This window comes from Ursus arctos, unplaced genomic scaffold (assembly GCF_023065955.2).
Source record: "Ursus arctos isolate Adak ecotype North America unplaced genomic scaffold, UrsArc2.0 scaffold_15, whole genome shotgun sequence".
Classification (NCBI taxonomy): Eukaryota; Metazoa; Chordata; class Mammalia; order Carnivora; family Ursidae; genus Ursus; species Ursus arctos.
In genome coordinates, this window is record NW_026622819.1 from 49,055,615 (window position 1) to 49,070,037 (window position 14,423).

Consider the following 14,423-nt stretch of genomic DNA (forward strand, 5'->3'; position numbering starts at 1 on the left):
GAATTGGTAGAATGAGTAAAGAAGTCCTTCCTTACCAATGTGGGTAGGCATCATTCTTTCCACTAAGGACCTGAGTAGTACAAAAGGTGGGAGGGAAGGGTAAATTTGTTCTCTTTGCTGGAGTTGGGACATCCATCTTCTCCTGCCCTCATACATCAGCATTCCTGGTTCTCAAGTCTTTAGACTGGACTGGGACTTATACCATTGGTTCCACTTGTTCAGCTTAGTCTGAATTACATTGCTGGCCTTCTTGGTTTTCCAGCTTCCATTTTTTTATTGTGGGAAAATATATACAACATACAGTTCATCATTTTAACTATTTTTAAGTGCACAATTCAGTGATATGAAGTATGTTCACAATGTTGTGCGAGTATGCCACTATCCATTTCCACAACTTTTTTTATCACCCCAAACAGGAACTCTACTTATTAAATCCCCTCCCCCACTCCCATGTCACCTCCACCCCCAGCTCCTGGTAGCCTTTCTTCTACTTTCTGCCTCTATGAATTTGCCTATTCTAGGGACCTCAAATAAGTTGTATCCTGCATTATTTGTCCTTTTGTGTTGACTTACTTCAGTTAGCATAATGTTTTGAGGTTCATCCATGTTGTAGCATGTATCGGAAGTCCATTCCTTCTCATGGTCAAATAATCTATTGTACATATAGACCACATTTTGTTTTGTTCTTCCATTGATGGGCACTTGGGTCATTTCCACCTTTTGGCTATTGTGAATAATGCTGCTGTGAACATTGATGTATAAGTATCTGTTTGAGTTCCTGCAGCTCTTTTGGGTATATCTCTAGGAGTAGAATTGCTAGATCATATGATAGCTTTATGTTTAACTTTTTGAGGATATATACATTTTTCTCAGCAGAAATTTTTGAAAGGATTTTCAAATTGTGCTTTGTAAATTACTTGGCTACTTATTATTTAATTTATCATTGGTTATTTTAATTTTAATTATATAATATTACCTTTTATTTTGGTAATCATCTAGCACAGTGGTTCTCATATTTGAACATATATCAGAATCACTTGAAGGGCTTGTGCAAGCAGATAATTGGGTGCCACCCTCAGAGTTTCTGATTCAGTAGGTTTGAGGTGAAGCCTACAAGTCTTCATTTCTAGCAAGTTCTCAGGTGAGTCTGATGACGCTGTTCTGGAGGCCACATTTTGAGAGCCACTGATGACACATACTTGGGAATTCTTGAGGTGAGAATATAACCTACCATTTGTTTTCAAATGTCATAAAAATTTTATGAATACCAAATCTAATAATTACTGAAGTTGATAGCATATTATGTTTTGTAGATAAACTTTTATTCATTGCAACTTTTCAGTTTTGTTTTTATATTTTGTAATCAACAATTTTTTTCAGGTGTCTAACATTTATAGGCCTCCGAAAAAATTATAGGACTTACTTATTGTGCCCAAAGCATTTTTTTAAAAGATTTTATTTATTTATTTGACAGAGAGACAGCGAGAGAGGGAGCACAAGCAAGGGGAATGGGAGAGGGAGAAGCAGGCTTCCCACCGAGCAGGGAGCCCGATGCGGGGCCTGATCCCAGGACCCCAGGATCATGACCTGAGCCAAAGGCAGATGCTTAACAGCTGAGCCACCCAGGCACCCCTATTGTGCCCAAAGCATTGATGGAGAGAATTGCTTTGCCCAACACCTATAGATTTGCATTATTATTATTATTTTTTAAAAGACTGGTAAGTATCTCATTGTGCAGATGCACCATAATTTAATTAATCACACCTAATCAATAAAGTATAAATTGTTTGCATTGTTTCCTTCTATAAGCAAAGCTTCAGTGAACACCTCTACACCAGGGGTTCACGCTTCTGGCTGAATGTTAAAATCACCTGTAGAGCTTTTCTATTCTTATAGTTGGACCTACTACCACAGGTTCTGATTTTATGGGTCTGAGCGCTGCCTAGGCATGATAATTTTTTTAAAAGGTCCTCAGGTGATTCTAATGTGCAGCCAGGGTTGAGAAGCATTGCTGTACATGTACCTTTGACCATTTGTGCTATGTCTTTTCTAGGCCAGGACATTCCCTTGAGATCTGATGCTAACCCAGAAGATGACCCATCATTATCTTTATAAAAAATGATGTTGAAATAATTCTCTGGTAAGTCAAAACATGCTATGCTGTTACAACATTGGCAGTGGCAAAAACTGTCTTACTCGTTCTCCTCTGCTCTAAAATGTGCATATGCACACCCTTCCCCAGCACAGATGCTTGTCTTTTAATTGCCAGGGAGGAGGGGAAAAGAGCATTAAAAAGACAAGCTTCACTGAAGGGATAAGGATGGTAGCTCATTCCTTATCCTTAATAGAGTCTCAGCATTAGTTGTTTTCATTATTTAAACTCTAGCTTTGAAGAAATAGCTCAGAAACATTAGGACAGATTAATAAGTAAAAAGAAAAATACATAAGCATCTATTTTCTATTTAATGAAGAATAATGAGAATCAAGTCTAATCATCTTAATCAACAGCAGTGTTCAAGTACAAATGTTACATTTTGGGTTGGGGAAGATGAATGCCTAGCAACAGATGCAGAGATTTTGTCCCTGTTGTATGTATTTGGAGGCAGATGTGACTCAATGAACCAAGACAAAAAAGCAAGGGGAGTGTCCAAAATATATGATAGCTGGTGTGGCATGGGGACTGGTGCTGGCTGGGACTCAGCTCCGGTCTGTTTTGACCGAAACCCAGCCCTCCAAATACATTTGGTGTAGGAGTATTAAGATTCTCCTGCTCTCACAAAGCTACCCCACTTGCCTATCACATTGCCTGGGATTTCACCACTCACCTGAGTAAAAATTTTATCTTCTTTGGAAGGTAAATACAGATACCTTTTAAAGGAGCGTATATATATATATGTGCATGAGACCTTAGTCTCTTAATAGCCATTTCCCTTAGTATTGACTGCTTTGCAGGTTATAACATTAGCAGATTTCCTGTTGGAAGTGTTCCCTGATGGATAGGACACAGGATAGGGCAGTCTTGATGGGGAGAGAAAATTCAGGACCGTGGGCTCATCTACAAAATGACATCATTAGGGATGGGGGTGGAATGGGAAGAAGACATGAAGATCAGTCCGGTTTGTTTTTTTATCATTTTGCCAAGAAATTAACTTTAGCAGAGATCACTGGATCTGGAAGGAACTATGGAGATCACCTCTTCTACCTGCTCCAGTTTACATCTGAGGAAACTGAGTTCGGAGAGGGAAAGTGCCTTGGTCAAGGCCACAAACTATTTAGTTTGGCAATGTGGGAAGAACTTTAGTGTCAGAACTGGTTTTAAAGTGTGGCTCTGACCCTGCTGAGGTGTGGCTCTTCTGCTGTCCTTGAGACTTACATTTCCACACCTACAAATTGGAAAATAAGTTTCCAAAAACTTAAAACATGTGAAGGTATGAAGGGGTCCAGAATATGTTGCTGTTGCATAAAAATTATTTTGAGTAGAAGGATTTGAGATCCTGAACTCCCTTACCTGCCTAAGAGCAGAGCCTTTTGAAAGAACTCAAAAGGACTCAACTGTCACAAATCCCTTCCCTATGAGCAACTCTAATCTTGGCGATGAGAAGTTGGTGCCACACCAAAACAGACATTGTCACAAAACTATTGTATCCCCCATCTCTTCTAAGTGCTCTTTTACGTCTGTCCTTCTCAGAAGTCATTTGCTTCCCACAAGTGCTGATCTCCCCTTCCACTTGCCCTGTTAAAATGATATATAAACCCCTTGAGTCACATCTGTTTTTTACAAACTCCCCTACATACATGATCACAAGGTATTTTCTCTCTTGCTGATCTGTCCATTTGAATTTAATTTGTAGGCCCCGAGCTCTGAATCTGAGAGGGTGGAGGAGAAGTTTCGCTCCCTGACACATGACTCATACGAAGACAGGAAGCATGTGTAAAGATTTTACTCAACTCATTAATTAATGAGTGACTCAGTAAGAAGGTAGAGGTGCTTCCAAAAGGAAATTTGAGGAATGGACGTTTATACTGTAAGCCACTCAAAAGGAAGGTGGAAATGAATTTGCTAAAAGATACAAAATTGGTTCGTGTTCTACTGAGCAATGAAATTGTAACTTTTGGAACAGAAATCTATAAGTTAACATCCTTTTCACAAGTATAGAATGGCAAAATCGAAGTCCTAATTAAATGATCCTCTCATGAGTCTGTTAAAGAATGACATTGAAAGAACAAACATTTCTTTCTTCAATTTACTTCCAAGTTTTGGATACTTTGGGGTTAGTATGGGGATGTGATGAAAACAAATGTATCTGAAGTGTCCCTCCATGTTACTGTTGAGCAGGAAAATGTGCTTCTCGAGTTTTCTGGGCCCTTGGTTCTTTGAAACTCCATCCATCTCTATATCACCTATGTTCACACTGCCAGAAGAACTCTTCTTCGACAATCCTCCCAGCATCAATCAGCCACACTGCTGAGCATTTTAAATCGTAGGCCCTGGAGGAGCCTATTCTTTGCTTGAAGCCAGAGTAAACAGATATATTTATCAGTTTAACCAAGAATGAGTGGAAATAAGCCAATGATTTAAAGTTTTCAGAGCAGAAGGCCTGTTGAATTGGGGGCGGGGGTTGGGCGATGACAGCTTTCATCTTCTAATTTGGGAGGGGGGATAGAGCCCGATATCATTTCACTTCCTTTTCTCACCCAAATGACAAAATATGGCCACACATCTTGGTGCTTCTTCAAGTCCAGGCCTTGGCCATGAGTTCTGGTCAGGGCTGAATTGGCCCCAGTCAAGACTGGTTCTCTTGGGATGGCCTATTTCTGAATTTCCCTTTGTTTGCATTTCCAATTATTTATATCATTAAAAAATAGACTGTCCCCTGTTCTTAGGCTGGTGGTGACTCCCCTAAAATGGTGTTTGGAAATACTGTATATATTGGTATCACAGCTCACTCTCTGAGCCCAACTCTGTGGCTAATCTCTCTCACATAGCTGCAAAGGCAGGGCTGTTTTTGGCCTTCTTGTGAAGTGCTTGGGGAACATATTTCCCCATGTGCCTTTGACCCTAGTAGACAGCCCCAGTTCTCATATCTTCTACATTCCCGTCAGAACTTGCACATGCGTGATATACACTCCATTTATTCATGCCAGGGATGAAAAGACTGACAGCTTTTAATTTGTTACCTATCCCAGAGATCTCATTTTTAAGAAATGTATTTTTTTTAATAAGAAAAGTTCTTGTTCATTATTAAAGGCTTAGGCAATACAGAAATGTATTAAGAAGAAAGTTTAAATCACCCCGAATACCACTATCCAGAGATAACAATGTGGTTAACATTTTGCTCTATTTCCTTCCAGATATACATGTATTTTAAAACAAATTGAGATTATGCCATCTTATTAACTTTTTAATTGTGGTTGAGGCCAGTTCCAAGGGTAGAATTTCACATATCAGTCAGGGAATTGTGAACATTGTTTTCGAGGGAGGAGAAGTAAATGGCAGTGGGAGCTTATGACACTCAGGAACTCCTACCCTAGAGGTACTTCTGTCCGAAGAAATGATCCTCGCCCACATGTTGGGCTGGCTGAGGTGGTCTCTTAGAGAAGATTTTTGGAGCTATTTACGTTCCTGTGTGTGCAGGGAATAGGTAAGCCTAAGCACTGTTCCTCCAGTTCGGGAGTGTGCATACTTCAGCCTTCCCCATCTCTGCACATGGCACCATTGCGCACCTTGTTACCGGGCTAGAACCTGATCCCCACTTTCCCTCACCTCTTACTTGTGAAGGTTCTACCTTTAAAATACATCCTGAATCTGCTCACTTCTTGCCATGTTCACTGTTACCATCTTGCTCAAAGTCCCCATCATCTCTCACCTGAATGAGCTTCGTCAGGGTTTGTGGAAATAAGTGAAGACCAGCCCAGTGGGAAAGGTGAAATCTATTTATTTAGGGCTTTCAGGGGATATAACAAGAGATCCAGCCACCATCACTTGTGTTTTGGCTGAGACCCAAAAGCAGGCAGAGGAGTGGGAAAGCTTTAGACAGAAGGAAAGGGAAGACTCCAGTCAGGTACACCCCGATTAAAGGCTGTTAGCATGAGGAAGTTGTAGGTGGGCGAATTAGAAGCAGGACATCCTGTGTGACTGGTTAAGGGTGCATACTTGGCTTTCTCTGGTTGGTTCTAATTTGGAAGTGAGGACAAAATTTAATGATGGTGATAGTTATGAATGAAGTCCTGCCTATTTGAGGATGATTATTTCAGGAGTTATTTGGTTTCATAGATTTTTTTTTTATTTTCTAGAGATAGTGGTCTGACTTTTTACACATCTGACTTATAAATAGTAAGTACGCTGGTTTCCTGCTCTCATTACTATAGATAATGGGTTGGTTTCCTGGGCTGGTTGCAGATAGTGGGTTAGAGTTTTATTTTTACATATGGATCTGGCCACTGTCTATTCAGTCTCTCATGCTGCATTCAAAGTTTAATGTTGGCTTTTTGGTGAACACTTGGTACCAACTTGACTCTGAAGTTGTGGCTATTACTATCCCTATTTGCCTAGGAAGAACCTGATGGTTAAGTAAGTGGCCTGCAATCACATGGTAAGAAGAGTCTGTCTTTAAACCTTGGCAGTTTTCATTCTAGAAATTAGTATCTTAGATTACTTCTTTAAGCCATTTAGAGACTGAGGTTGTCCCATCCTTGCCACTGTGTTAGCAGATAAGAATTTAAAATGTAAGAGGTTTTTATTTGCTACCCAGAATTTGCGTTTTGCCTTTGCTAACTCTTATCCTGAGGCAGTCGACCTATTCTGTTGACCTAACTCATCTTTTTTCTTCTCAGTGAAACCTGACTCCATTCATCCCATCCTCCTCTTAAATACGCAATGGACTGTAGGATACAACAGAACGAATCTCAGAGAGGGGAACAAACAGAAGGTGTGGGGACATCCCTCATATACACACTCAGCAGTCAGACTGCTTATGTTTGATCTTTGGCTCCCCCATTTAGTAGCTAGAGGCCTTGAGCTGATTCCTAAATTTATCTAAGCCTGTTTCCAAACCTGTAAATGGGGATGATGATAAAATACTACCAATCCTGTGAAGATGAGCATAAAGATGGAAATAACAGCCATAAAGCACTTGCATACTGCCATGGCAGATGGTAAGTGGTCAATGTAAATTAAAATGCAAACACCCTTAGAAGACTCTTTCTTATAAGCTTAACTAGTGTAATAGGAAAGCGGGAATTTGAACTGTTGATAGTTTGGGCTAGAAAGGAAGGAGAGAAAAATCATACATGGTACTCTTTTTCAAAAATTGTCTGGGAAAAGTGAAGACTTTTTAAAAAATCTCACAAAAAGTGGCATTTCATCCTATCTCCATCTCCCCCCACACATGCTTCCCACCCCCATACACTATTCACTTCTGAGATCTTCCAATGATTACAAGTGGAAAAGACTGAATAAGATTTTATTTTTACTGATTGAATTGAACAATTGGTCTTGGTAAATCCAAATAAACACACAACACATTAAGGACTTGAATCTTATTGTATTTGTCTTCTCTGGGTCACTGTACTTGAAATAAGTAGAAGCCAGAAAAATAGGCATCTACCAGAGGAACAATACAGGGATGCCCAGCCTTTTTTATGCTGAAATAATAACATATCAAGAGCCTTATCCTCTACATGGGGACAAAGCACAAAGGAATAGTTTATTTTATTTTATTTTTTATTTTTATTTTTTTAGATTTAATTTATTTGAGACACACAGAGCACAAGCAGGGGGAGTGGCAGGTAGAGGGAGAAGGAGGCTTCCTGCTGAGCAAGGAGCCCAACTTGAGGCTCGATCCCAGGACCCTGGGATCATGACCTGAGCCAAAGGCAGACACTTAACCGACTGAGCCACCCAGGCACCCCCAAAGGAATAGTTTAAATTTCTAATTTAACCAAAGAAAAGAGATCCACATTCCATCACGGTTTATCTTCTGTCTTCGTAGTGTCATCCAATCCAGGGGAGCTAGAGAATTTGGCCCAAAGAGGGCAGAATATGGGTTTAGTGGTGCCACAGCATCTGGAATCCCTGGTGTCTACATCACAAGCATCAGAGAACGTGGCTGCACACGCAGGAGAGTGAAGTGAAGGTGGGAGCTTGTGGAAGTTCCTATCTGATTGTCTTTCTTCTCTTAATGATTTAGAGAAGCCGAGTCAAGGGCTGAAAATGGGGATGGGGACTTGGGGTTTGCAGAGAAAGTAAAAAGTATGAAAGAAACGTCTAGGAGGGTAGAAGGATGCATGGACTCTGCTGCTTGAGGCTCACGGTCAAGACTTTACAGCAACCCAGTCTGTGTGGGTTTATTTCTCTCCAGCTCCTTTCAGCTCTCAGGGTACAGGTGCAGAGAAGGCAGAGACTTAGTTCTAACCAAGACATGTGTGGTTTAGCCAGTATGACAGAGTGAAGAGGCCAAGGGATTGGGCAAGAGGGAGCAATGATACCAATGGATCAGGGAGTCTGAGCTTCTGTCACTGTCACTCACTCTGTCCCCTATGCATGGCCTCGCTTGGTGAGTGGGATGCTTGAAAGTGAGATTTTGAGGGGTTTCAGTGATGGGTAATGACAAGGTCTAGTGTCTGGGGTGAGGCCATGGAAGTGATTAATGAAGTGGGATGGAGAACAAGTTCATTGCAGGCAAGAAGATCAAGGAAGTAAGTGAACGGGGTATTGGAAGGGTCAACAATGTGGATATTGAAATCAATAATTAAGACAGAACTGGTATTGGAGGAAGAGACTGAAAACCAGGGATTAAATATTATAGGAATGAAGGGTGTGAGCTAGGGAGTGGAACTGTAACAAGGAGGGGTGGTGGAGGGTGTAATCTCTTGATAGGAGATTCAAAGCTGCAGAGGTTTTACAGAGGAAGGGAGGAGAGTGGCCTGGAAGAGAGGAAAAAGGATAATACTCCATCTGCAAGCCTAGTGTAGGGGAGAGAGTATAGTCCATACTGGAAGGGTCTTTAGGGAAAGTCTCGTTCTCAGGGCAGAGCCAGGATTCTTTCACAAGGCTCTCTTGGAAATTCAGTGGATTGACTAAGGGTATAGAAAATGAGAAATAGTAAGGATAAAATGGAATGTGATACACGTGCTGCTGTGATTGCTCCAAGAAGGGACATGGGGGAGGGTTTTGGATTAAAGTGATAGTTGACCTGAGTTCTAAAAGATGAGTAGAAGTTCTCCAGGCAGATAGGGAAGAAGGAAGGAGAAAGAAGAACATGGACAAAGGCATGGTGGCCTGGTTGGATCTGGGCAGCTGAGAGTAGACAGTGAGAAGTGAGGAGGCGGGGTAACGGGCTGCAGAGTCCCAGGCAGGGGCCCCGTCATGAAGGGCCTTGAATATGTCGTATTTGGAGTTCGAACTTTTTTTGGAAGTGCCATTGAAGGACTATAAACAGGACAGTGGCTGGGTTTAGAAAAGGACTGATTTCAGTAAAGCAACCATTCTGTGATTTGCATTTGTTTATTCATATATGTATCTATGAATACAGATCTATCTATCATCTATCTATCTACCCATCATCATCATCATCTATCTACCTATCTTATCATCTATGTAAATGAGGCCAAATATGAAGTTGATTCCAGTTGTTCCAGCTTAGATTGTTGGCATCTGGACTCAACCAAATACTTAAGATTTAAGGCAGCCAGAGCGCTGAGTGGCTTGGGGAAGGGGCTAAATTTAGAGGTCTCATGGTTCTGAGTCTGCATAGATGTAGACCTGAGCTGAATTCCCAGGTTGTCACTTACCGGTTTATGGCCTAGGACAAATCACTTAATTTCATTCACTCTCCTTATCAGTAAAATGGGAATAATAGTCCCTACTTGAAAGGTTCCAGTGTGGCTTAAATGAGATCATGCAGTAATATACTCAGTAGAGTGACTATTACATGTTAAGTGTTCAATAAATATTTGCCATTATTTTATGGGTATGAATTTCAGGCCCATGAATTTCAAGTAATACTTCTACACTACTAACTCTCTGGTTTGGCTGCACATTGGAATCACCTAGTCCTAGTTTTTAAAAATATACATAACTTAGGGGCATGTGGGTGGCTCAGCCAGTTAAGCGTCTGCCTTCAGCTCAGGTCATGATCCCGAGGTCCTGTGTCAGGCTCTCCACCCCATGGGGAGTCTGCTTCTCCCTCTCCCTCTGCCTGCTGCTCCCTCTGCTTGTGCTCTCTCTCTCTCCCTGTATGTCAAATAAATAAATAAAAATTTTTAAAAAATATACACATAACTTAGTCCCCCCCCCCAAAGATTCTGGGTGTTTTTATAAGCTCTCCAAGATGATTCTAATATGCTATATTAGGGTTGCTAATATGCTATAATAAGGTTTCTTGCTAGACCCTAAACCAGCAGCATTAGTATCACCTGGGAATTAGTTAGAAATGCAAGTTTCCCTGATCAGAACCTCTGGAAGTGAGTCAGCAATCTGCGGCTTAATAAGTTCCCCCAGGTGATTCTAATGCACACTCAAGTTTCATAAGTACGATCTAAGGCTAGCAATTCAGAGTGGTCATTTCAGCTGTTGGCATCTCTCACAGCTGACTAGATGGCGTTGACACAAAAGAACCAACCTTTGAGAATCCCTAAAAGTAAGAAAGAAAGTTTTATTCGAGCCTGTTAGGACAACTTCCCCGGGAAGTCTTCACAGGGAAGAAAGTGTTCCGGAGAATGAAGTTTTCATGGGCTTATATGTGTTTTACATCTTGCACAAGCTCAAAAGATTATGCATTAGTGTGTCGGCAGGAATCACAAGTTTTAACACAAGGAATGCGGGGAGTAGGAGCACATTGACATCTTAAGGACAAGGTGGTTTTCCTTTAGGCTACTTATTCACAAAGCAGGTGCACAATGTATGCTTGGTGGGCCATAAATCAGGGTTTTTGTTTTAAACAAAGTTTATGTACAGTCATGTTGACTTAGAAAGAAACAAAATGGCTTCCCTTATATCTCAGGCTGTTAGAGAGTTTTCTCCTCTCATAAGTAGGGATCTCACATCCTCCTGGACCCTACGTCCTCTGAGTGCCCCTGCCCAGCTCTCCCCCCTCCCCTTTTTTTCCTTCAGAGGAGAATGGTTAGATTTAGGGTTGAGATTTCTTGTTCCTTGGCTTCCTTCCTTTTGTATATTCTCTTTTCTTTCCTTCAGGTATTCTTGCACCCTCCAAACAAAATCTAGGTGCTGGATACTGGGGAAGGAAGGCACAGTTCCTAATGGCATGGAATGCCCAGTGGTGATACTGTGATTTATAATAAATAGGCATTTGGTCTTCGGTCCCATTTCTGGCATGGTGGTCCTAAAAGCCTTGGAATTTCCTGTGATGAGAGTGACAAAGTGTCTTTTGTTGTATTAGTGAGGTGACCGCTGGATGTACTTAAGGATGGGGGCTGGTTGCCAGGAGAACCAACCATGTGATTAGAGGCTCAAACTTTCAGTTTCAACCCCCTGACTTCCAGGGAGGAGAGAGGAGTTGGAGATTGAGTTCAATCACAAATGGCCAATGAGTTAATCATTTGCGCCTGTGTAATGAAGCGTCCATAAAAACCCCAGAGCTCTGGGTTCTAAGAGCTTCCAGGTTGGTGAGCACGTGGAGACTTGAGGAGAGTTGGCTTGCCTAGAAAGCATGGTGGCTCCTCGCCCCTTCCTCATACTGTGTCCCATGCATTGTCTTCCAGCTGGCTGTTCCTGAGTTACTGCCATTTGTAATAAACGGGTAATCTAGTAAGTAAAATGTTTTTTTTGGGTTCCATGAGCTGCTCTAGCAAGTTAATTGAAAATAAGGAGGGGGGGGTCACTGGAACTTCCGACCTATAACTGGTGGGTCAGAAAATCTGTGCTTGTATCTGAAGTGGAGGTAGGGGTGCGGTCTTGTGGGACTGAGCCCTTAACCTGTGGAATCTGATGTTGTAGCTCGGTAAATAGTGTCAGAGTGGAGTTAAGTTATAGGACACCCAGCTGATGTTGGAGAGTTGCTTGGTGGAGGAAAGAACCCCCTACACATTGGAATTGGAGTCAGAAGTTTAGCAGTGCGTTTTATTTATTTATTTATTTACTTTTTAAATAATATTAGTCACCATACAGTACATCCCTAGTTTTTGAAATAAAGTTCCATGATTCATTACTTGCGTATAACACCCAGTGCACCATGCAATACATGCCCTCCTTACTACCCATCACCAGCCTATCCCATTCCCCCACCCCCCTCCCCTCTGAAGCCCTCAGTTTGTTTCCCAGAGTCCATAGTCTCTCATGGTTCATTCCCCCTTCTGATTACCACTCCCCTTTCTTCTTCCGTTCTCCTACCGATCTTCCTACGTCTTATTTCTTGCAGTGCGTTTTAAAAAACGGCTAACTGAGCCAGTCTTGGGCAGACCCAAGACTGTGAAGGTCCTCACTGTGCCCCTTTCCTATCCTCTGCTTTCTGTAGTCTTGGTCTCACTGCCCTGCCCACACGGAAACCTATTTCCGGGTTTGGATCTGACCTCAGCCACTTGTAATTTAGTTTGAGATATTCTGACCTAAGCCGTGTTTGCCGACCAGATTGTGTGCACCTGAGGAAAGAGACTGTCTCTAATTTTTTGGTATGCATGCATTTCTCCTGGTTCAGTTTCCTGCAACTACATGCTACTTGCACTTTAAGTGGCATAGTGCTGGAGAGCACTGGCTTTGGCACCACAGATGACGGCTTTAGTCTGCAATTTGTTAGCTTCGTAAACTTGGGCAACTCCTGGCGTTACTTGGCATCTCAGTTTTCTCATCTATAAAATGAGCTTGATGATTTTTTTCGGTTTTTTATTTAAATCCCAGTTACCATACAGTGTAATATTAGTTTCAGGTGTAGAATTTAGTGATTCGACACTTGCATAAAACACCTGGTGCTCACCCCAGCAAGCATACTCCGTCAGCCCCATCACGCACTTAAGCCGTCCCCCGCCCACCTCCTCTCCAGCAACCCTCAGTTTGTTCTCTGTAGTTAAGAATCTGTTTTATGGTTTGCCTTTTTTTTCCCCCTCTCTGTTCATCTGTCTTGGTTTCTTAAATCTCACAGATGAGTGAAATCATACGGCATTTGTCTTTCTCTGACTGACTTATTTTGCTTAGCAAAATACTCTCCCGCTCCATCCACCTCATGGCACATGGCAAAATCCCATTCTTTCTGATGGCTGAGTAATGTTCTGTTGTATATGTGTGCCCCCTCTCCTTTAGCCATTCGGCCTTGATGATTTTTTAATCTCTTACAGCTGTGAAGACTATATAAACGCATGAACTTAGGTCAATACCCTGCCTAGTCTGTAGAGAGAACTCAGTGAATGGTACTTGTTAATGACTTGCTAAATTTCATTTTCTGCTATGGAAGGATAGGTTTTATCCAAGGTAATGTGAGGAAGTGAACGTCAGACTCCAGTGAACTATTGGGACGCTTTCCAGCAGAGTTTATTTTCCCTGAGCTACCGCTTTTGCTCTGACAGCCCCCTTCCCAAGCAGCCTGGGATGACTCCACCAATGTCTCCAGAAACCTCTGTGACCAAACCCTGCTTATGTTTTCCTGTGGTCTCATCAGCCCTGGTGCGGAAGCGGCCTTGATCGAGTCCTAAATCTCTTCAGGGAGTTTAATACCTTGCAAAAGCCTCAAGCCTATTTTAATTGAATTATTTCATTCAGTTTCAGACTTAAAGAGCACCCTACAGGGTCTCAGCTCTGAATGAATGCATTAAAAAAATCAAATAGTATAGATGAAGGGATAATCCTCGGGGGAGATATAAATAGAATCCCCTCTACTGCCTTTTCATTTCCCGACGTTTGTTAATAAACGTACTTTTATGGCCTCTGCTTTTCTTTTTTTTTTTTTTTTTCCTCTAATGTGTTTTAGTTGTGTTAGTAAGAAAGAGAGTAAAACTCAGAATATAACAAGAGCTGGGAAAGAATTTACCATCTTAATTTTCAGGGTGGGAAGGGATTTTCAACATTGCCTGGTCCGACCCTCTACTTAATTTACCTGATGTGAGGCAGAGGTGCAGAGAAGGAGATGGCTTGGCCAAGGTCACACGACTTGACCTTCAATGAGCGTAGCTTGAAAACAACATATTCTTAGTCCTGGACAAGTATTGGGAGCCATGGTGAAACATGGCCTCAAAAAGGTGAGGTGAGTAGACCAGGGCGGTGGTTAAGGATGGTACTCTGGCTCAGACTACCAGCAATTGAATCTTGGTCCATTTCATGCCGTCTGCCTTTGGGCAAGTTATTTAACATTACTAGGTCTTTAGTTTCCTTACCCCTAAGTAGGGATAATAATAGTACCTACCTCAGTGTGCTGTTGAGTCCAATGACTGTTCACTAAAAAGCTTAGTACTGCATCTGACACTAGTAAGTGCTCAGT

General features: G+C 41.8%; 1 long non-coding RNA gene across 1 annotated transcript in view; it reads left to right on the top strand.

Moving 5' to 3' along the window:
• The first annotated feature begins 2,053 nt into the window (after window positions 1-2,053).
• Window positions 2,054-14,423, top strand: part of LOC130543741 (uncharacterized) — a 28,680-nt gene continuing 16,310 nt past the window's right edge. The window contains exon 1 of the long non-coding RNA XR_008959298.1: window positions 2,054-2,140. This is a non-coding gene — a long non-coding RNA (uncharacterized LOC130543741). The remainder of the gene's footprint in view (window positions 2,141-14,423) is intronic.